This window comes from Moschus berezovskii, chromosome X (genome assembly GCF_049115385.1).
Source record: "Moschus berezovskii isolate FMDL1 chromosome X, NW_MosBer_1.0, whole genome shotgun sequence".
In the NCBI taxonomy this organism is placed as follows: Eukaryota; Metazoa; Chordata; class Mammalia; order Artiodactyla; family Moschidae; genus Moschus; species Moschus berezovskii.
Window position 1 is genome coordinate 42605411 of NC_142488.1, and position 22325 is coordinate 42627735.

Here is a 22325-nt window from a genome sequence, read left to right on the forward strand (position 1 = left end):
ATCACCGACTCGATGGACATGAGTGTGAGTGAACTCCGGGAGTTGGTGATGGACAGGGAGGTCTGGCATGCTGTGATTCATGGGGTCGCAAAGAGTCGGTCACGACTGAGCGACTGAAGTGAATCAGTGAGCGAGGAAGATATTGGCTAATCCTGAAGGGGAATTAGGAGGGCCTGACCTAAACGACAGAATTACTTATTCCTAATTCAAGACCATCTTTTAAGTTGTATTCAAAAAAGAGACTGTTATAGACTTGGGCAACATCTGTAATATGCTATGTCCCAGGATCATCTTGAGTAATATATACACATTGTCTAACAGAGGGTGGCCCAGTCACACGACATGTGCTTTGCAATGCTTTCCTTTTTCCATCTGCTATAGAACATCTTAAACTTTTACTTCCCTTTATTCATGTGTCACATGACACTTATGTTAGCACATGAGCAACTACCTTGTCCTTTCTCACCAAGGCATAGAATTTAATCATATGATTAAATCATACATCTAACCAGTCCCCTGCGAATGGACTTTCAAAGATGTTGTTGTCATTATTATTTTTATTTTTACTCTCATTGCTGTTACAAAGTGTTGTAATTCCCATTCTGTGTGTTTATGTTTGAGTGAGTGCACAAGTATTTCTGAATAATAGAGTCAATAATATGTATTTCAAACTTTCATAAATAACACTGGGTCTCTTTTGCCCACTGATTCCCAACTGGGTGAGAGAAAGCTGCCCCTCTGTGTTGCCTGGGAAACTTGTCAAAACCACCTGGCACCTACTCCCTCTGGACCATTCTTACATGCAAACCTTGATCAGATTCTGGGGGATGGAGACAGGGGGAAAACAAGGAATATTTGGTTCCCTGGGTATTTTTGTTCCATGCCTTCTTCTCTTGAAACAATTACTTTAGCTCTTCTAATTAGGAGACTGATGCTCTGAACTAATTTATTTTCCACTGGAGAGAGCTTGTGTTGGCCACAGTCCTCACAAGAGAAAATGTTCCTTTAATATTTGCAGCCCTCTATTCAAACTACTTCAGTATACTTGCCTTGAGAACCCCATGAACAGTATCAAAAGTCAAAATGAGAGGATACTGAATGAGGAATTCCCCAGGTCAGTAGGTGACCAATATACTACTGGAGATCAGTGGAGAAATAACTCCAGAAAGAATGAAGGGATAGAGCCAAAGCAAAACAAATATACAGTTGTGGATGTGACTGGTGATAGAAGCAAGGTCCGATGCTGTAAAGAGCAATATTGCGTAGGAACCTGGAATGTTAGGTCCATGAATCAAGGCAAATTGGAAGTGGTCAAACAGGAGATGACAAGAGTGAACGTAGACATTCTAGGAATCAGTGAACTAAAATGGACTGGAATGGGTGAATTTAACTCAGATGACCATTATATCTACTACTGGAGGCAGGAATCCCTTAGAAGAAATGGAGTAGCCATCATGGTCAACAAAAGAGTCCAAAATGCAGTTTTTGGATGCAATCTTAAAAACAACAGAATGATTTCTGTTCGTTTCCAAGGCAAATCATTCAATATTAGAGTAATCCAAGCCTATGCCCCAACCAGTAATGCTAAAGAAGCCGAAGTTGAACAGTTCTATTAAGACCTACAAGGCCTTTTAGAACTAACACCCAAAAAAAATGTCCTTTTCACTATAGGGGACAGGAATGCAAAAGTAGGAAGTCAAGAAACACCTGGAGTAACAGGCAAATTTGGCCTTGGAGCACGGAATGAAGCAGGGCAAAGGCTAATAGAGTTTTGCCAAGAGAACGCACTGGTCAAAGCAAACACCCTCTTCCAACAACACAAGAGAAGACTCTACACATGGACATCACCAGATGGTCAACATCGAAATCAGATTGATTATATTCTTTGCAGCCAAAGATGGAGAAGCTCTATACAGTTAGCAAAAACAAGACCAGGAGCTGACTGTGGCTCAGATCATGAACTCCTTATTGCCAAATTCAGACTTAAATTGAAGAAAGTAGGGAAAACCACTAGACCATTCAAATATGACCTAAATCAAATCCCTTATGATAATACAGTGGAAGTAAGAAATAGATTTAAGGGACTAGATCTGATAGACAGAGTGCCTGATGAACTATGGACGGAGGTCCGTGACACTGTACAGGAGACAGGGACCAAGACCATCCCCATGGAAAAGAAATGCAAAAAAGCAAAATGGCTGTCTGAAGAGGCCTTACAAATAGCTGTGAAAAGAAGAGAAGTGAAAAGCAAAGGAGAAAAGGAAAGATAAAAGCATCTGAATGCAGAGTTCCAAAGAATAGCAAGGAGAGATAAGAAAGCCTTCCTCAACGATCAATGCAAAGAAATAGAGGAAAACAACAGAATAGGAAAAACAAGAGATCTCTTCAAGAAAATTAGAGCTATCAAGGGAACATTTCATGCAAAGATGGGCTCTATAAAGAATAGAAATGGTATGGACCTAACAGAAGCAGAAGATATTAAGAAGAGGTGGCAAGAATACACAGAAGAACTGTACAAAAAAGATCTTCACGACCAAGATAATCATGATGGCGTGATCACTGACCTAGAGCCAGACATCTTGGAATGTGAAGTCAAGTGGGCCTTAGAGAGCATCACTACGAACAAAGCTAGTGGAGGTGATGGAATTCCAATTGAGCTATTTCAAATCCTGAAAGATGATGCTGTGAAAGTGCTGCACTCTATATGCCAGCAAATTTGGAAAACTCAGCAGTGTCCACAGGACTGGAAAAGGTCAGTCTTCATTCCAATCCCAAAGAAAGGCAATGCCAAAGAATGCTCAAACTACCGCACAATTTCACTCATCTCCCACGCGAGTAAAGTTATGCTCAAAATTCTCCAAGCCAGGCTTCAGCAATATGTGAACCGTGAACTTCCAGATGTTCAAGCAGGTTTTAGAAAAGGCAGAGGAACCAGAGATCAAATTGCCAACATCCGCTGGATCATAGAGAAAGCAAGAGAATTCCAGAAAAACATCTATTTCTGCTTCATTGACTATGCCAAAGCCTTTGACTGTGTGGATCACAATAAACTGTGGAAAATTCAGAAAGAGATGGGAATACCAGACCACCTGACCTGCCTCTTGAGAAGCCTGTATGCAGGTCAGGAAGCAACAGTCAGAACTGGACATGGAACAACAGACTGGTTCCAAATAGGAAAAGGAGTACGTCAAGGTTGTATATTGTCACTCTGCTTATTGAACTTATATGCAGAGTATATCATGAGGACCACTGGGCTGGAAGAAGCACAAGCTGGAATCAAGATTGCTAGGAGAAATATCAATAACCTCAGATATGCAGATGACAACACCCTTATGGCAGAAAGTGAAGAGGAACTAAAAAACCTCTTGAGGAAAGTGAAAGAGGAGAGTGAAAAGGTTGGCTTGAAGTTCAACATTCAGAAAAGAAATATCATGGCATCTGGTCCCATCACTTCATGGGAAATAGATGGGGAAACAGTGGAAACAGTGTCAGACTTTATTTTTGGGGGCTCCAAAATCACTGCAGATGCTGCTTGCAGCCATGAAATTAAAAGACGTTTACTCCTTGGAAGGAAAGTTATGACCAACCTAGACAGCATATTAAAAAACAGAGACATTACTCTGCCAACAAAGGTCCATCTAGTCAAGGCTATGGTTTTTCCCGTGGTCATGTATGGATATGACAGTTGGACTGTGAAGAAAGCTGATCGCCGAAGAATTGATGCTTTTGAACTGTGGTGCTGGAGAAGACTCTTGAGAGTCCCTTGGACCGCAAGGAGATCCAACCAGTCCATTCTAAAGGAGATCAGTCCTGGGTGTTCATTGGAAGGACTGATGCTAAAGCTGAAACTCCAGTACTTTGGCCTCCTCATGCGACGAGTTGACTCACTGGGAAAGACTCTGATGCTGGGAAGGATTGGGGGCGGGAGGAGAAGGGGATGACAGAGAATGAGATGGCTGGATGGCATCACCGACTCGATGGACATGAGTTGGTGATGGACAGGGAGGCCTGGCGTGCTGTGATTCATGGGGTCTCAGAGAGTCGGACATGACTGAGTGACTGAACTAAACTGATTCTTCAAGAAGCAACTCTTTTTTTCCCCAGAGTCAACATTGCTTAATGTGAACACTTCCCAGTTCAATAAAACTGTCTACAAAGTGATGGTCTACAAAGCAGGATGGAACCCAGGAGTTTCTCTACTTCATCTGCAGTCCTCTAGTCAAAACCATATTTAACCACATAGGGCCTAAATGCCTCACTCACTTCATTCTTATGCCAACCTTATACTCCAGGTGATTATCCTGAAAACTCATCAATAAGAATGCTAATATTTTGGAGGGAAAAAAAGTTAGTAGACAAAATACTCAGGTAACTCTCAATAAGATAAGAACCTGCCTGAAATTAGACATAAAAGGCAAAAACACTATTAACCCCTTTAACAATTTTCATACAAGCAATTGAATCTTTGTGTAACTTCCCTGAAAAAGAAAATTTTAAATGTCAACACATTTTAGTAGAATTCAAAGGCCCAAGACTTAAAAGAAAGGACTATACTTTAGAACCTGAGACTAATTATCTAAGAAGAGAGAAAAATGGAAGTTGGAGATATTTTTTAAATAGCTGCCAACCACAGGAAACTCAACAGTCTGGAGGATAATCAATAGCTGCTCTCCATTTTGACCAGGAATGAGTCACTTAGACATAGATTTGAATTACACATAAAGACAGATTTAATGCATTTCTTAAAGCAAACCTTTATTTTAGTTAAAGTACTTAGAGATGCATTTAAGTGAGAGACAATGGATTATCCTTTCCTTTTAGAATGAGAAGCTATATGAAAATTGTACCAAGTTGTACAATTTGGGGTACAATGGCTACCCTTGATGTGTCAGTCTTTCCTACTTCTGACGATGACTCTCTCCTTGACCAAACCTGTGTCAGGCTCTTCTGGGTCCTTGTCTTAACTAGGCCCTAGCCTTGGGTTCTGTCTTTGACCCACTCAGTCCAGTGTTAGCAAGAATCCTCCTGCTAGGTTGGTTTAACAAAAATCCTCACTCTTGATATCTCACCAAATTTCTTATCCTCCACCTTCAATATCTTATCACTCTGGCCTTACTGAAGGCCGGAATCTTGTCAAGTCAATTTAACCAGAATCTTCCTTACCCTTTGATGCTTCCTCTTAGTAATTCTACATCCTCTGACCCCCACCCTGCTCTTTGGCTATGAATCTCCACTTGTCCTATTGTATTCAGATTGGAGCTGGATCTCTCACCCTCACTGAAAATCCCCATTGTAGTGGTCCCTGTTGAATAAAAACTTCCTTACTATCTTTAACAAAGCTGTGGGAGGTTATCAGGAAAAGCACAATAAACAAGGATTCAGTTGTTATGCAGATTTAAGTCCCTGTCACTTGCATTGATAAGAGTTCCTGGAGATTTAGTCATCTGACTAAGTGAATGAGGACACACACACACACACACACTCTTCCCGGTTACAGAGAAGGAGATTCCTTGACAAATGCAGACCTCCCTTATAAATGTAAATGTCTTTTTCAAAGTGTAACTTCTACGTGATTTTCAGATTTTCTCCTATGCCTTCTTTTTCTTAAAAATAACCAGCTCAAGATAATCCTTATGCCAAAGAAGCATAGTGTCAACTACAAGTTGGCACTTGCCATCTACCTCTACAAGGATTTAATCATGTGCTGCTGCAGCTGCTGACCTTCAATATCCCCTGAAAGGAGTTCAGGATGGAGTGCAGAATGAAGCAGTCTGTGCTGGGTCGGGGGTGGGGACTAGCAGGACAGGTCTTCAGATAGTTAGATATTCTCAGGAGCCGATTTTATGAGACCAATTCTTGTATCTCCTCATATCTAGAAAAGTACTAAAATCCTTCACAGTGACAACCGTTTCTCATGACTAGCAAAAGCTTCACGAGACTAGCAGAAACCTTCTGGAAAAATATAGGCTTGATTGCATGTATCCTCCCTTCACCAAAATCATTTCCCCTAATAAAGTCCTCACACATTTACTCTTGCCGGGTGTCTGCTTGTCAGATGATCTGCTCCAAGACAACATTGTTTTGAAATACCTGAATGAACATTCTGGCCAACCCAATACATGACATATGATTGCATTTATGCCAAGTTCTGGAACAACCAGAACTAGCCTATGGTAGAAGAAAATCAGAGCCATTGTTTATTCTGGGGGCAAAGACTAACTAGAGAAGGGTATAAAGAAATTTTGCTTTATATCTTGATAAGGATTGGGGTTACACTGGCATGTGCATTTGTCAAAACTCAGTAAATGTATACTAAAGATTTGTGCATTTCATTGTATATAAACTTTATCAAAAGAAAAAAGCATACATAAATTTTAAATTTTAACTAATGATATGCATTCTGAAGTATTTTTCGGGGTGGGGGGGAGTCTGCAATTTACTTTGTAATGTATCAAAAAATAGAAGGGAACTTCATACTCGTTACAGTGGCTACTACAAGAAAATAGAAAATAGCAAGTGTTGACAAAGATGTGGAGAAATTGTATCAGTAAAATGGTCCAGCTGCTATAAAAAACATTATGGAAGCTCTTTAAAAAAATTAAAACTAGAAATAGAACTACTATATGATCCAGCAATCCCACTTCTGAGTATATTCCCCAAAGAACTGAAAGCAAGATCTTGAACAGATATTTGTAAATCCATGTTCCGAGCACTATTACTCACAATAGTCATGAGGTGGAAGCAACCCAAATGTTCATAGTTGGATGAATAGATGAATAAAGTGTAGTGTATTCATACAATCAAATACTATTCAGCCTTTAAAAGGAAGGAATTCACGTTGACCTGTGGACATGGAGGGTCAACTAGAAATTACACTCAGATTTTCAACTGTGTGGAGAGGCAGTGCCCTAACCTCTGTGTTATTCAAAGGTTAACCATACTTATTAAGTATAAGAAATAGTTCAATAGTAATTCTGCTTAAATATGGAATCAGGTAGTCCCTAGTCTTTGACAGAGATCAAGTATGTGTTGGTGAGGAGAGTCAAATAGGACAATTGTCTGTTAGAAATTCCCAGAGCTAACTGGGACACTGGCTCCCCCATCCCCCAAGGTAATGACACAATGGTATGCAAGTTCCCTAGTCAGCTGGCATCCAATTGCAGGGTTTTGTCTCTCTTAGGAAGGCTTTTATTATGATCATAAGTGTGTCAGAGTCACATGCTTGGTTAGATGCTCCTTGGGAGAGCAGCAGGAGGGTGGGTCCCTTCCCAGGAGCACAACCTATGAGGTATTTAGCAGTTTTTAGCCCAAATACACCACTTCATGAGATGGCAGGAGACAGAGGCACTGTGTTCTTTCAGTGGCTCACACCTGCCTGCGAGTTCTAGCCTGAACCACATAAGGCTTGTGATGTTTGCCCAAGTCCTTTACTTAATACTTACTTAGACAATCACCTTGTAAAAACTATCTGAGAGGATTTAGGTTCTGCTGGTCAGATAGATGCATTAATGCGCTTTTAGTTCACTATGGTTCTCATGACTTTAATGCCACCACAAACTGGTGTCTCCCAAAATTATACATCCAGCCTAGACCACTTCCTGCTCTCCAGATTTACACCCCAAATTGTATATCTAATAAGCATCTTTTAAAAAATTGAAGTATAGTTGATTTACAATGTTGTGTTAGTTTCAGTTGTACAGCAAACTGATCCTTTTATACATATGTATGTCTCTATTATCTATCTATCTATTTCATTTGGGCTTCCCGGGTAGCTCAGTGGTAAAGAATCCACCTGTCAATGTAGAAGACACAGGAGATGAGGGTTCAATCCCTGGGTCAGGAAGATCCCCTGGAGTAGGAAAAGGCAACCCACTCCAGTATTCTTGCCTGGGAAATCCCATGGCCAGAGAAGCCTGGTGGGATACAGTCCATTGAGTCCCACAAGAGTAGCCAGGCTTTGGCTGAATCTCCCAGAGCCTGCATGACAGTCTAGGATGCTCTCCCCCACCTCCCTGCCCTCTCAACTTCCTGCAGGTCAAAGTAGCATCACAGCTCATTGATAGATCTCTCAGCCTTGCCAGCCTCTCTACCTATTTCTATCGTAGTCATTTCCCCTAGTAAAGTCCACAAACATTTACTGTGGCCTGAGCGTCTACTTCTCAGAGAATCTGCTCCAAGGAGCATTCTTTTGTGTCAGGTTTCTTTCACTCAGCATATTGTCATCACGATATTTCTTAACTGGCGTTGTCAGAACTAAACACCACACATCAATGGAAACATCACAATTCTCTAAATACACCTCAGGTCAGGTCGGTATTTTCTGTGTCGCAGATGTGGGCTTGATCCCTGGTTCAGGAAGAGTCCCTGGAGAAGGAAATGACAACACACTCCAGTATTCTTGCCTGGAGAATCCTCATGGACAGAGGAGCCTGGTGGGTTACAGTCCATGGGAGTCACAAAGAGTTGGACATGACTAAGAACACACACACACACACACACACACACACAGGATAGCTGACCCAAGGGAGTGGTGTATTGGGTTGGCCAAAGAGTTCATTTGGATTTTTCCATAAATGAAAATTTTGGCCAACCCAGTGCTTTACATTCAGTTCAGTTCAGTCGCTCAGTCGTGTCCGACTCTCCGCGACCCCATGAATCACAGCACGCCAGGCCTCCCTGTCCATCACCAACTCCTGGAGTTCACCCAAACTCATGTCCATCGAGTCGGTGATGCCATCCAGCCATCTCATTCTCTGTCGTCCTCTTCTCCTCCCGCCCCCAATCCCTCCCAGCATCAGAGTCTTTTCCAGTGAGTCAACTCGTCGCAAGAGGTGGCCAAAGTATTGGAGATTCAGCTTTAGCCTCAGTCCTTCCAATGAACACCCAGGATTGATCTCCTTGCAGTCCAAGGGACTCTCAAGAGTCTTCTCCAGCACCACAGTTCAAAAGCATCAATTCTTTGGCGATCAGCCTTCTTCACAGTCCAACTCTCACATCCATACATGACCACGGGAAAAACCATAGCCTTGACTAGACGGACCTTGGTTGGCCAAGTAATGTCTCTGCTTTTTAATATGCTATCTAGGTTGGTCATAACTTTCCTTCCAAGGAGTAAGTGTCTTTTAATTTCATGGCTGCAATGAGCATCTGCAGTGATTTTGGAGCCCCAAAAAATAAAGTCTGACACTGTTTCCACTGTTTCCCCATCTATTTCCCATGAAGTGATGGGACCAGATGCCATGATCTTCGTTTTCTGAATGTTGAGCTTCAAGCCAACCTTTTCACTCTCCTCTTTCACTTTCATCAAAAGGCTTTTTAGTTCTTCTTCACTTCCTGCCATAAGGATGGTGTCATCTGCATATCTGAGGTTATTGATATTTCTCCCGGCAATCTTGATTCCAGCTTGTGCTTCTTCCAGCCCAGCGTTCCTCATGATGTTCCCTGCATATAAGTTAAATAAGCAGAGTGACAATATACAGCCTTGGTGTACTCCTTTTCCTACTTGGAACCATGTCCAGTTGTTCCATGTCCAGTTCTAACTGTTGTTTCCCAATCTGCATATAGGTTTCTCAAGAGGCAGGTCAGGTGGTCTGGTATTTCCATCTCTTTCAGAATTTTCCACAGTTTATTGTGATCCACACAGTCAAAGGCTTTGGCATAGTCAATAAAGCAGAAATAGATGTTTTCCTGGAACTCGCTTGCTTTTTCCATGATCCAGCGGATGTTGGCAATTTGATTTCTGGTTCCTCTGACTTTTCTAAAACCAGCTTGAACATTTGGAAGTTCACAGTTCACGTATTGCTAAAGCCTGGCTTGGAGAATTTTGGGCATGACTTTACTAGCGTGTGAGATAGGTGCAATTGTGCAGTAGTTTGAGCATTCTTTGGCATTGCCTTTCTTTGGGATTGGAATGAAAACTGACCTTTTCCAGTCTTGTGGCCACTGTTGAGTTTTCCAAATTTGCCGGCATATTGAATGCAGCACTTTCACAGAATCATTACTTCAATCATTCTCATGCATGCTTTTGCTGAGCCTCACCCCCTCCATCCTTCAGCTGCTGGATTTTGGACACAAACAAAGTCAGAGAGGTAACTCTGTCAACTTTTCTTCCTTCATAGAGCAGCAGAAGTGCTATGTACATACAAGGATGTTTGTCCCAGCTGATTGATACAAAAATGTGCACAATAGTACAGAGATTAATAATATGGGCTCTACGCTGCTGCTGCGCTAGTCTACAACAATACCTATGTGTACCCATGGTGGGGTGAGGACACAGGCTAGGGCTTCTTGCTCTCCTCCATGCTGTGTGTGCCCCTCCACCTCCTGGGCTGCCTCCTTGGGGCTAAGGGGACCGTGGCTGAGGGCTGGCAGCACCTGACACAGCCTGTCTGGGGCCTTCACCACTTCAAGTATAGACCTCCAGACCTGGATGTCAGGGCCCTGACCACCCTGACGCCAGTGTCTGAAAGCAGCAAAGTGGTGGTGGTGGAGAGCATCATGTGACAGGCACCCTGGCTCACATCACCAGCTCACCCTCTTGTAGCCATAGCAGCCCCTGCTTTAGTCCCCCACACATCCAGGGGCCTTGCCTTTCCTTGACACTTACAGGGGTCTGCCTGAGGTGGGGGAAGGGAGGAAGCACCAGGGTACTTATAACTAAAATAACTTTTTTCCATCTTTAATAAAATGCCAAAAAATAAAAAAGAACATGGTCTCTGGACCCAAACTACCTGGCCCATATCCCTGCCCCAGTACTGTATCAGCTAGCAGTGCTTTAGGCTACAAGTTACAGAAAAGCAAACCAGCAATGGTTTAAAGAAATAGTTCATTTTTCTCCCATTATACGAAATCTAAAAACAGGCACATCTTGGCCTCAGTTTGCAGGCTTCACAGTGTCAGATCTGGCATCTCCACAATTCTCTTGGTCTTTCATTTATGCTTGAAAGATGGTGAGATGGCTGTGTGTGCTTAGTTGCTCAGTTGTGTCTGACTCTTTGTGACTTCATGGACTGTAGTGTGCAAGCTCCTCTGTCCATGGGGATTCTCCAGACAAGAATACTGGAGTGGGTTACCATGCCCTCCTCCAGGGGATCTTCCCAACCCAGGGATCTAACCCAGGTCTCTTGAGTTGTAGGCAGATTCTTTACCATCCACTTTAATCATTTCTTACATGTGCAAAATAGTAAGACATGCAGTCTTTGCTAGAAGCAATCAGAAAACTTCTACTTACATTTCATCGGTCTCTCCTAGCTTCAAAGAAGCCTGAGATTACTAGTCTAAGGATGGAGGTGAACAAGGGAGAAACTGTTGGGAATAGGTGTTGAGTTTCTTAACCAATACAGATACTATAGCTGTTCACTACTGGAGGATCTTGGGCAAGTTACTTCCCTCTCTCAACTTAGATTTCTCATCAATAATGGGTATAATAATAAAATTTACTTCATAATTTTGCTGTGAGAAATAAATCAGCTATTATATACTAATGTTTAGAACTATGCCTGGAACATAGTAAGTCCTTAATTATGGTAGATATTATTTATCACACAGGAAAATCAAACATAAACAAACTGTTTATCACAACAAGATCAATTGCATAAATAAATCTGTCTTTTTTGGGTGAGTATAGCAGAATACCATAGAATTGGTGGCTTAAAAACAAGAGAAACTTATTTTTTCACAGTTCTGGATGCTGGGAAGTCCAAGATCAAGGTGCCAGCAAATTTAGTATCTGGTAAGGACCCACTCACACGCTAGTAAAGTCATGCTCAAAATTCTCCAAGCCAGGCTTCAGCAATATATGAACCGTGAACTCCCAGATGTTCAAGCAGGTTTTAGAAAAGGCAGAGGCACCAGAGATCAAATTGCCAACGTCCGCTGGATCATGGAGAAAGCAAGAGAGTTCCAGAAAAACATCTATTTCTGCTTCATTAACTATGCCAAGCCTTTGACTGTGTGGGTCACAATAAACTCTGGAAAATTCTGAAAGAGATGGGAATACCAGATCACCTGACCTGCCTCTTGAGAAACCTGTATGCAGGTCAGGAAGCAACAGTTAGAACTGGACATGGAACAACAGACTGGTTCCAAACAGGAAAAGGAGTACGTCAAGGTTGTATATTGTCACCGTGCTTATTTAACTTATATGCAGAGTACATCATGAGGAACTCTGGGCTGGAAGAAGCACAAGCTGGAATCAAGATTGCCAGGAGAAATATCAATAACCTCGGATATGCAGATGACACTACCCTTATGGCAGAAAGTGAAGAGGAACTCAAAAGCCTCTTGATGAAAGTGAAAGAGGAGAGTGAAAAGGTTGGCATGAAGCTCAACATTCAGAAAACAAAGATCATGGCATCTGGTCTCATCACTTCATGGGAAATAGATGGGGAAAGAGTGGAAACAGTGTCAGACTTTATTTTTTTGGGCTCCAAAATCACTGCAGATGCTGATTGCAGCCATGAAATTAAAAGATGCTTACTCCTTGGAAGGAAAGTTATGACCAACCTTGATAGTATATTAAAAAGCAGAGACATTACTTTGCCAACAAAGGTCCATCTAGTCAAGGCTATGGTTTTTCCCGTGGTCATGTATGGATGTGAGAGTTGGACTGTGAAGAAGGCTGATTGCCGAAGAATTGATGTTTTTGAACTGTGGTATTGGAGAAGACTCTTGAGAGTCCCTTGGACTGCAAGGAGATCCAACCAGTCCATTCTAAAGGAGATCAATCCTGGGTGTTCATTGGAAGGACTGATGCTAAAGCTGAAACTCCAATACTTTGACCACCTCATGCGACGAGTTGACTCACTAGAAAAGACTCTGATGCTGGGAAGGATTGGGGCCAGGAGGAGAAGGGGATGACAGAGAATGAGATGGCTGGGTGGTATCACCGACTCGATGGACATGAGTTTGAGTGAACTCCGGGAGTTGGTGATGGACAGGGAGGCCTGGCGTGCTGTGATTCATGGGGTCGCGGAGAGTCGGACACGACTGAGCGACTGAACTGAACTGAACTGAACTGAAGGACCCACTTCCTGATTTATAGGCAGCCATCTTCTCACTGTGTCCTCAACGTGGTGGACTGGTCCAGGAAGCTCCCTGGGGTCTCTTTATAAGGGCACTAATCCCATTCATGAGGGCTTCACCCTCATGACCTAATCACCTCCCAAATGTTCCACCTCCAGACACTATCATATTGTGGATTAGATTTCAACAGATACATTCAGTCTATAACATTTCACTGATCCAACTGGCACACTATGTGTAGCCATCAAGATGTCAGTTGATCATGATTGGCATTGTAAGTTTGACCATATATTGTTCAGTGAATACAAGTTTTGGACAATACACAAAATATGATCTCTGTTATAAAAAGAAACATCATTTTCAGGAATTACAGATCTCCTAAGGCCTCAGGTACTTCCTGCTTATGTGAGCTTTTTGCCATTTTCAGACAAAGAATTGACTTTGTTCTCTGAGGAAATGACTTAAAAAACTTTTCCTAAATGTTCTGGAAGAATTTAAGAAATAACCAAGTTGACTCATTTATAATTGTATAACTTAGTCCCCCAGAGAGTGTTTGACTCAATGAGTATGCCCTATATGCTTAAGAATTTGAATTTAAAAAAAAATATTGGATTTTTTTTTTTTAGGCAGGAAATCAGATCTTTAAATGACACACCTCACCTTAACTTGAGAAACCAAGTACAGGTTCTCATTTCTGATAAGTCATACAATTTTTCCATAAATAATGCTAATTTAATTTGCATATTCAAATATTAGGATCCTCAGATTTTTTTAAACAGTCCAAGAAATGTAGCCAATTTGTTTTCTCTGAAAGTATCCTTATGTCTTTGCCCCAAAGGTGGCTCTGATGGCTTCAGGCAGGCCCTTTCATCCTGTCATTGAGTCCCATCATTTTGTCAGCTCACTTTCAGGGCAAATTTTCTGTTACTAAAATAGAATTGTTGACCAAACTATTTAACAATAACAGTTTACCAACCACTAAGCTTGAGCTTCAGTGTAAAGGAGCACTACCTTTCAGGATTTCATTTTCAAGTTTTATCCCCTCAGTAATATATTTAGTGTGATTTGGAATATAAAATCCTCTGTGGGGTTTGTCAATTTCACAGGCCTCTGAACTACTCATGTGTTCAGTGAAGAAAAGAGCAGGCAAAACTTGAAGCTGAAATTTAGATTGGAGAGTATAATTGTAGAGAAGATTATAATGATACCTGCTAATTACTAGGAGACCTGGGAGAGCCTTGCAGAGTGTTAGGCAATATCCAGAAACACACACACATCCACACAAAGGACTGGAACATAGCATCTAGAAGAATCAGTGGATCCTGTCATAACCCCATCCTCTCCAGGAACTGTCATATATTTTGGTTTTGTATCTCTCTGTAAATGGTGAACAGGCTTCCCAGGCGGTGCTAGTGGTAAAGGATCTGCCTGCCAATGCACGAGACTTAAGAAACATGGGGTCAATCCCTGGGTTGGGAAGATCCCTTGGAGCAGGGCATGGCAACCCACTCCAGTATTCTGGCCTGGAGAATCCCATGGACAGAGGAGCTTAATGGGCTATGGTCCATAGGCTCGCAAAAAGTCGGACATGACTAAAGTGATTTAGCTGCTGCTGCTGCTAAGTTGCTTCAGTCATGTCCAACTCTGTGCGACCCCATAGACGGCAGCCCACCAGGCTCCCCCGTCCCTGGGATTCTCCAGGCAAGAACACTGGAATGAGTTGCCAGTTCCTTAGTGCATGAAAGTGAAAAATGAAGGTGAAATCGCTCAGTCATGTCCGACTCTTCGTGACCCCATGAACTGCAGCCTACCAAGCTCCTCCGTCCATGGGATTTTCCAGGCAAGAGTACTGGAGTGGGTTGCCAGTGCCTTCTCCAAAAGTGACTTAGCATACACATGTAAATGGTGAACACATCGCTGGGGTTCTGGGTAATCAGGAGCCCTCTGGTAAGAAAAATAGCAACATTGTTCCTCTTTGCACAACACACTGGCCCTCACCCTGAACAAGATGGTGTCTGAATTCCCTGCCTCTCTCATATAGGCGTGTAGAGGGGGATATTTAAGTCCTTGCAGAGCCAGGGGATCAGCATCTTTAAGGCTCAGTGCTGAACATCAAGTTAGCCAGCACCCTGGGCACCAGAGAGGGGCCCAAGTGTCTATACCTCACTTGGCCTCACCTTTCTCACTTCAGTGCATGCCATCCTAACCTCAACTTCTAGCACCTTCATTTCTTATACTTGAAGGCATTCTCTGGCCACCAGAACCAGCTTTGCTTGCCATGGATTCATGCCTGACCACTGGCTCAGCAATCTTCACTCAAAGATGCTCAGGAGTGAATTATACACACTTTTCTCTCTAGACAGGATAACTCATTTTCCTAAGTCTTCTTCAGGACTGAACTCCGGTCGCTTCTAATGACAACTTGCTCAATAATGGACTATTTATTGGCTGCCTTCTCTTCCCTGTCTCCCTTCTGCATTTCCCTACCAGTGGTTCCTAGGATCACCCTTAGAAGAAACTACCTGTTTCCAAATTTTTGTCTCAGGATTGCTTCTGGGAAAATCCAAATGAAAGCACAGATGCTGAAACCAAATACAGGGAGGAACATAACAAATATCCCCCACAGCCTGATGAGGCGGTGAAGTAAGTGCAGGCTTCAGAGTTGGATATGACTGGTTTCTAATCCCAAACCATCTATATCCTAATTCTGTAACTCTGGCCAAGTTATATATGATCTTGGAGTCTCAGTTTACTCACTTGCAATATCCTTCCTCATAGGGCTGTTGTATTAAACAAGGTAACCAATGCAAAGGGCCCAGAATATAGGATGAACTTGAAAGTAGATAAAGAAAAATGGTATAGATGATCTTATTTACAAAACAGAAATGGAGGCACAGATGTAGAGAACAAATACATGGACACCAAGAGGGGGAGGGGAATGTGGGATGAACTGGGAAATTAAGATTGACATTTACACTATTGATGTTATGTATAAATTAGATAACTAATGAGAACATACTATATAGCTCAGGGAACTCTATGCAACGCTCTGTGGTGACTCAAATGGGAAGGAAATTCAAAATTCAAAAAAGAGGGGATATATGTATACAAATGATTGATTCACTTCACTGTACAGTAGAAACTAACACAACATTATGAAGTAACGATACTCCAATAAAAAATAATTTTAAAAAATTAATTATAAAAAGAAAGTGAGTGAGATTATTATTACTTCAAGCCTCCCAACACCCACCCCCAGGCTATGCAATGGAACAGAAAACTGTACTTTCTGTTTTAAAGTGGTTTCCCAAAGAGAACTCTTTTTCACACTCATATGTACAGTTCCAATTTCTCCCAAACACCACGGAATGTGGAAATGACCCTTACTCCGGCCTGATTCAGGCAAGGAAAATGTTTTAACACTTCAGTTCAGTTCAGTCGCTCAGTCGTGTCCGACTCTCCGCGACCCCATGAATCACAGCACGCCAGGCCTCCCTGTCCATCACCAACTCCCGGAGTTCACTCAAACTCATGTCCACAGAGTCAGTGATGCCATCCAGCCATCTCATTCTCTGTCGTCCCCGTCTCCTCCCACCCCCAATCCCTCCTAGCATCAGAGTCTTTTCCAGTGAGTCAACTTGTTGCAAGAGGTGGCCAAAGTATTGCAGTTTCAGCTTTAGCATCAGTCTTTCCAATGAACACCCAGGATCGATCTCCTTTAGAATGGCCTGGTTGGATCTCCTTGCAGTCCAAGGGACTCTCAAGAGTCTTCTCCAGCACCACAGTTCAAAAGCATCAATTCTTTGGCGATCAGCTTTCTTCACAGTCCAACTCTCACATCCATACGTGGCCACGGGAAAAGCCATAGCCTTGACTATACGGACCTTGGTTGGCAAAGTAATGTCTCTGCTTTTTAATATGCTATCTAGGTTGGTCATAACTTTCCTTCCAAAGAGTAAGCGTCTTTTAATTTCATGGCTGCAATCAGCATCTGCAGTGATTTTGGAGCCCCCAAAAATAAAGTCTGAAACTGTTTTCCACTCTTTCCCCATCTATTTCCCATGAAGTGATGGGACCAGATGCCACGATCTTCGTTTTCTGAATGTTGAGCTTCAAGCCAACCTTTTCACTCTCCTCTTTCACTTTCATCAAGAGGCTTTTGAGTTCCTCTTCACTTTCTGCCATAAGGGTGGTGCCATCTGCATATCTGAGGTTATTGATATTTCTCCCAGCAATCTTGATTCCAGCTTGTGCTTCTTCCAGCCCAGCGTTCCTCATGATGTACTCTGCATATAAGTTAAATAAGCAGGGTGACAATATACAACCTCGACGTACTCCTTTTCCTATTTGGAACCAGTCTGTTGTTCCATGTCCAATTCTGACTGTTGCTTCCTGACCTGCATACAGGTTTCTCAAGAGGCAGGTCAGGTGGTCTGGTATTCCCATCTCTTGAAGAATTTTCCACAGTTTATTGTGATCCATGCAGTCAAAGGCTTTGGCATAGTCAATGAAGCAGAAATAGATGTTTTTGTGGAACTCTCTTGCTTTCTCCATGATCCAGCGGACGTTGGCAGTTTGATCTCTCGTGCCTCTGCCTTTTCTAAAACCTGCTTGAACATCTGGAAGTTCACGGTTCACATATTGCTGAAGCCTGGCTTGGAGAATTTTGAGCATGACTTTACTAGCGTGTGAGATGAGTGCAATTGTGCGGTAGTTTGGGCATTCTTTGGCATTGCCTTTCTTTGGGATTGGAATGAAGACTGACCTTTTCCAGTCCTGTGGCCACTGCTGAGTTTTCCAAATTTGCTGGCATATTGAGTGCAGCACTTTCACGGCATCATCTTTCAGGATTTGAAATAGCTCAACTGGAATTCCATCACCTCCACTAGCTTTGTTCGTAGTGATGCTCTCTAAGGCCCACTTGACTTCACATTCCACGATGTCTGGCTCTAGGTGAGTGATCACACCATCGCGATTATCTTGGTCATGAATATCTTTTTTGTACAGTTCTTCTGTGTATTCTTGCCACGTCTTCTTAATATCTTCTGCTTCTGTTAGGTCCCTGCCATTTCTGTCCTTTATCGAGCCCATCTTTGCATGAAAAGTTCCCTTGGAATCTCTAATTTTCTTGAAAAGATCTCTTGTTTTTCCTATTCTGTTGTTTTCCTCTATTTCTTTGCATTGATCGCATAAGAGATGAAAATTCACCAAGTTCCTTGAAAGGTTAAGAAGTGTTAGTCACTCAGTTGTATCTGACTCTTTGCAACCCTAATGCACTAGGCTCCTCTATCTATGGAGTTCTTCAGGCAGAATACTAGAGTGGGTTGCCAGGGACGGAACCTGGGTCTCCAGTATTGCAGGCAGATTTTTTACCGTCTGGGCCACCAGGGAAGCCCTTGAAAGGTTAACATCTGCCCTAACTCATTACCTGAAAGCAAGCAGATGGTCCTCAGCCACATACATCACTAGCAATTTTTCAACAGACGCAGCCGTTTACATCAGGGGAGCAACAAAACCCACCCAATGGGAGTGGTAGCCTTCTGGAAATTTGGGGAAGCAGACAAAATATTTCACTGCCCCAAGGGACCCCAGGATATGCTGTGGTCTCATCTGGTCATCAGAGTATTTGGAGACTTATTTTGGGATTCCTCTGGTGTGTTTTAATGGTAGATGTACCACCACTTCCTTTAAGGGTTGAATAATAATGATGCTTTGAATTTACATAGCACTTTTACTCCTGTGTGTTAATATATAGTGGTTTGCTTCACTTTGAATTGAAATAGTTCTGACTTCAAGAAATTGTTCCTCTTTTTCAGTCAGAATTTTTGTAAACCACATTGTATTTCTCATGGCAATGTCCCTTTGGGATTTATAGACCAAATATAAACCTCCTCTGTGTTAGCACCTTACAATAGTTGTAGATCACAGATATAGTCCATTCCTCTCCCCCTTTCATGCTTTTATCCATCAAAATCACTTAAAATCCATTTGCAAGTTGGGGTGGGGCCAAAGAATGGCATTAAGCACCATAAAACTCCATCAGCCATGTTTTCAACATACCTTATATTGTTCCTCATCCTTCTGGCCTGCCATTTCTTATAATTATCTTTGTGTCTTTTCTCTGGTTTCAAGAGAAAATATATATGTTAGGTGAAAATTTCAGCAACATCACAGTAGAAAAGAAAAGAAATTTTCAACTGTCAGGCCTTTATAGTCTCTTTCAGACAAAAACTATTCCAGTCATCTTGGACTTTCTTGTCTTTCTTCGCTTTTCTTCATTTCCAGATGAAGGCACTTAAATCCTTCTGCACCATGTCTACAAAATGAAATAATATAACTAAGGTGGATTCAGTTATTTTTTTCCCTCATAGCCCATTCAGACATCTTAATCTGACAGGCCTAACAGTTGAGAAAACTCCCCTGTAACTGCTCACACACACACGCGCGTGCGCGTGTCTGCAACATTCCATCTTTCTGCTGCTCACCATCCCATCCTCACTCAGAATCCATTCTCCACGTGACTGGTCATGGCCAATCTCCCACCAGGCTGTGTCCTAGATTCAGCTTCTGCCTCAATTAAGGAAATGTGGGAGACAAAGCAGCACTTATTTTTAAGTTAAAAAGCCTCCTGGCTTCCTCCTTACAGACTGCCCTGAGTGTGCTGCCCTGATCAAAGCCACTTTGAACACTCTTGTGCTCTAGCAAGCAAGGCAAAGAGTGTTGCCTGTAGAAAATGTTCATGTAAAGAAAGCATTAGAGCATCAGGAAGATGTGAAAGGCATAAGTCCACGTGGAGAAATCTCAAAAGTTTGTTTTTCTTCATTCCAGGAGTTCTCAAAGAACATGATTAAAAATGTGTTTCATGGTTCTAATTCATTTTACTTATTCCAATTTTTATAGGCTTTTCTTGTTTCTCATTTATTGTTTGACTGATTGCTTCTTATCCTTGTCCATTTTCATTCTTCTTTTTTTAAAAAATTAATTTCCTTCTTGGATTTTCTTTCTCAGAAGCCCCATTTGCTTCATTTTTCACCATCTCCCCATCACCAGTCTTTCAACTACATCCCCTACTTCGCTGCACCTTCTCTACAAAAAGAAAATAAAGAATTGCTGACCTAGTTACCATTTCTTACCACTTTTCAGCCCCTAAAATTGACTTAAAAAAAAAGTAAACTCATGGGAAACAACACAAATATCCCATCAACTGGTGAAATCCATACAATGAAATGTTACTAGCAGTAATAAAGAATGAGCCACTGATAAACACATCATCTTAGGTGAATTTCAAAGTAATTGTTGAGCCAAAACAAAAGCAAAGAAACAAAACAAAACATAAAACAAAAATCAATCCAGTCAAAAAATGACCAGGACTTTCTTGGTGGTCCAGTGGAATGCAGGGGACACCACTTTGATCCCTGGTCTGGGAAGATCACATATGCCATGGGGCAAATAAACTCTCACTTCCTAGAGCCTATGCTCCAAACAAGAGAAGCCACTGCAATGAGAAGCCCACTTGACAAAATTAGAGAAAGTCGGCACACAAAGACCCAGCACACTCAAAAATCAATAATTTTTTTAATTGGCCAGAAGACCTAAACTGACATTTCTTCAAAGAAGACAAACTGATGGCCAATAGGCACAGGAAAAGATGATCAACATCACTTACTATAAAAGAAATGCAAATCAAAAATACAATGAGATACCACCTTACATCAGCCAGAATGGCCATCATTAAAAAGTCTACAAATAACAAATGTAGAGAAAAGGGAACCTTCCTACACTATTAGTGGGAATGTAAATTAATGCAGCCTTTATGGAAAACAGTATGAAGTTTCCTCAAAAATTTAAAAATAAAGTTGTCATATGACCCAACAATTCTACTCCTGGTGATATATCCAGATAAAACTAATTCAAAAAGATACATGGACCCCTATGTTCATAGTAGCACTATTTACAATAGCCAAAACATAGACACAACCTAAATGTCCATCAATAGATGAATGGATAAAAAAGATACAGTGCATATACACAATGAAATACTACTCAGCTGTAAAAAAAGAATGAAACAATGCCATTTGCAGCAACATGGATAGACTTGGAGATTATCATACTAAGTGAAGTAAATAAAAGAGAGAAAGTCAATGATATCAGTTACATGTGGGGTCTATAATATGACACAAATGAATCTATGAAACAGAAGCAGACTCACAGATATAGAGAACAGATTTGTGGTTGCCATGGGGGAAAGGGGTGAGGGAGGGATGGATTGGGAATTTGGGATTAGCAGGTGCAAACTATTATATACATAATGGATTAACAACAAGGTCCTACTATATAGCATCGGGAACTATATTCAATATCCTGTAATAAACCAAAATGCAAAAGAATATGAAAAACTATGTATATATAACTAAATCACTTGCTATATACCAGAACCTAACAACATTGTAAATCAACTGTACTTCATATAAAAAATAAATTTTAAAAAATTGTTGTGCAAAAAAGAAGTCAAAGAGGTATATACTGCATAATTCAACTGATATGAAGTTCAAGAATAGGCAAAATGAAGCTATAGTGATAGAAATCAGAAGAGCTGTTGTAGTTCAGTTCAGTTCAGTCACTCAGTCGTGTCCAACTCTTTGCGACCCCGTGGACTGCAGCACACCAGGACTCCCTGTCCATCACCAACTCCCAGAGTTCACTCAAACTCATGTCCATTGAGCCGGTGATGCCATCCAACCATCTCATCCTCTGTCGTCCCGTTCTCCTCCCGCCTTCAATCTTTCCCAGCATCAGGGTCTTTTCAAATGAGTCAGTTCTTCAAATCAGGTGGCAAAGTACTGGAGTTTCAGCTTCAGCATCAGTCCTTCCAATGAATGTTTAGGACTGATTTCCTTTAGGATGGACTAGTTGAATCTCTTTGCAGTCCAAGAGACTCTCAAGGGTCTCCTCCAACACCACAGTTCAAAGGCATCAATTCTTTGGTGCTTAGGTTTCTTTAAAATCCAACTCTCACATCCTTACATGACTACTGGAAAAACCATAGCTTTGACTAGATGGACCTTTGTTGGCAAAGTAATGTCTCTGCTTTTTAATATGCTGTCTAGGTTGGTCATTGCTTTTCTTCCAAGGAGCAAGCATATTTTAATTTCATGGCTGCAGTCACCACCTGCAGTGATTTTAGAGCCCCCAAATATAAAGTCTGTCACTGTTTCCACTGTTTCCCCATCTATTTGCCATGAAGTGATGGGAGCAGATGCCATGATCTTAGTTTTCTGAATGTTGAGCTTTAAGCCAACATT

The 22325-nt window shown here is 41.7% G+C and overlaps 1 protein-coding gene across 2 annotated transcripts in view; it reads right to left on the reverse strand.

The window, feature by feature from the left end:
* EFHC2 (EF-hand domain containing 2) overlaps positions 1-22325 on the reverse strand; it is a 326643-nt gene that overhangs the window by 289401 nt on the left and 14917 nt on the right. The gene's annotated exons all lie outside the window — the stretch shown is intronic.